We start from the raw sequence: 2,527 nt of genomic DNA on the forward strand, positions 1-2,527 counted from the left end.
CGTGTTTCTACAGCAGAATCTGTGTGGAAATCACTTTGAAGTCCTTTCAGCTTTGCTTGGTATCAAATAGCACAACAAATTACTTTCTCTACGTTAAGTAATGCAGCGGTCCCAACCCCCAGGTCACGGGGGACAAGAGTTGAGGCTCAGGTGTGAAATTTATGCAGGTTTTTTTCAGGGTTTTTATTGTTATTTTTTAAAATTGTTTTTATTGTTTACTCAGTTTCCCTGGGTCTTTTACCGTGTGTTTTGAATACATCTTCTGGGTTTTTTTTTGGTTTTTTTTGTTGTACCAGTACTGGTTTTACTTTGTTGTGTTTATCCGCAACTTCTTAAAGGCCGGTCTGTGAAAATATTGTCGGAAATAAACCGGTCTGTGGCGCAAAAAAGGTTGGGGACCGCTGAAGTAATGTACTGCCTTACTTTTAGGAAAAATATTAAAGTACTTTTAATATAAGCAGCAGAAAGAAACTGACATGTTTCAGCCTGTGGCCCTCTTTTTGCTGCCATGCAACATTAAAAGTATTAACATCACCATGGTGCTGTTCACAGGAGATGGTCTCATTGTTGAGTTTCTCTCTTTCAGCTGCGGTCCTCTCTTAATCTTGAGGTGACTGCTATTGTGAGTTCTAAGTGAAATGTAATTATATCTGTAAATTTGAGTGCTGATGTTCTGATGAGGTTTTAGTGGGTCAGGACGTAGTAGATTGTTTAAGTTGTATTGAGTTACAGAGACCTGTTGTTGTTTTTTTAAATATAAGATATTGGACTGTTGCCAACAAGCACATCTGACATTTAACATAAAGCTGTCATCTCTGTGGTTTAACACTGGTCTAAGTATTCTTCTGATGCTTCCATGTTATTTCCCTGGACTCCCATGCACTCAGGTAGGGTGATAATGGAAGGTTACAAGCAAAGTTCTGAATTGCAAAATGTGCGCTTGGGTGTAATTTTCTCACTCAGATAGGAAATGGTAAAGTCATTTTCCAAATTGGTACTAAAGTCCATGAGCCTTAAACATTACTTACTATAAGTGCGGTACTTAAAGCGAAATAATTTTCCTGGAAGGGTGGAGACAATAATATAGTCTGACTCCTTTATGGATTTGGAGATTTACCTTCTTTTCTGTGTCATCATTTCTTCTAAATTGATTTTTATTTAGATGATTCTGAAGAATAGACTTGATACCTGATATATCTATATAAAGCGTGATTATTACCACCCAAACAATCAAAAATTCAAGTAAAACAACTAATGCGTAAAATAAAATGTTAGGCTAGACTTTACTGAGGACTTAAAGGAGCAAAGAGGACATAGATGGTAGTTACTGTATTAGCTTCAGATAGTAATGAGGGTGCTTTGCTTTGGTCTTCTCAGAACTGTTTGGTGCCAGAGAGCATCGATAATAAGAGGGAGGAAAGGGCGTGTGTGAGTGTCAGAGGTGTGTAAACATGTGTGTTAGTGTCTGCATGCAAGGCAAGAGATGGTGAAGTTGGTACATGTGTTGGGCTTCATCTCTACATGTTGTTTAGACACAAAGTGTAAACAGAGATTTTGGATGTCATAGTGTCAATAACCAGCAATCACCCTGTTGCTCCCAAAGCCCGTCTGGACCCGTTGAATGATTCTGGCAAGTTTTAAGAGTACATTAAAAAAACAGATAAACAAAAGTATTCCAAAAATGCTTTTCTGTAAGTTTGTCTGCATGGGGCATTGTTGTTGGAATAATAATGACTTTCCTTTGGAATAAAAACTAACCACCAGCTGGAATTTCAACATCACACACGCGTTTCCCACCTATGTGTGCCAGGCAGAGTTTGGGGCTGCCAATGAGGAACCTGCATCATCCTTAGAACATAGCAGTCTTCAAAACACTGCCTTCAATAATCTACATTACTAAAGTCGTCATTTTTATGTTGATATCTCATGTCTTAATTCAGATATGCCTTAATAGCCATTTTGAACAGGTTTTATTTAGTCATCCATTTTTTGGGAGAGTTGATTCCTAATCAAGTGCAAACACACCTTTGACCTTTTCGTTCTCTCTGTCATAAGCTATGTGCATGTGTGTGTCTGTGTCCTGTGTGTGGCTGTAGGGCTGCTAGCTGCCTCCGCCCCTTGCAAACATGCTTAGAAAAAGAGGCCTCCTTTTTGGACTTTGAATAAAGGCCTTTTTTTTTTTCTTTTTTCTTAATTCCTACCTGAGTGTTCAAGCTGTCACATGTTCTCCATAGTAAAATGAAAGGTGAAGGAGCTTTTTCATTATGAGGTTACAACCTTCACTGTCTCCTCACTACTGCTGCAGTGGTCTGCCTGCTTGTCTAACCCGTCTATATGTTCTAGCTCTGTGCTGCAGCACACGGTTGGAGAAGATCGCCAGGTCAGCATGCATCTTTGCATTTCCAACATAATTCTGTCCACTCGCACACTTGATACTGACAATACTGACTTCATCACCTCATTTTTTTAAATGTAATTTTATGTTTTTAATTAAACACATTAGTAATGTTTGGCATAGGGTTCTTTT

Source organism: Haplochromis burtoni, unplaced genomic scaffold (assembly GCF_018398535.1).
Source record: "Haplochromis burtoni strain Fernald_Lab_line unplaced genomic scaffold, NCSU_Asbu1 Contig_605, whole genome shotgun sequence".
Classification (NCBI taxonomy): domain Eukaryota; kingdom Metazoa; phylum Chordata; class Actinopteri; order Cichliformes; family Cichlidae; genus Haplochromis; species Haplochromis burtoni.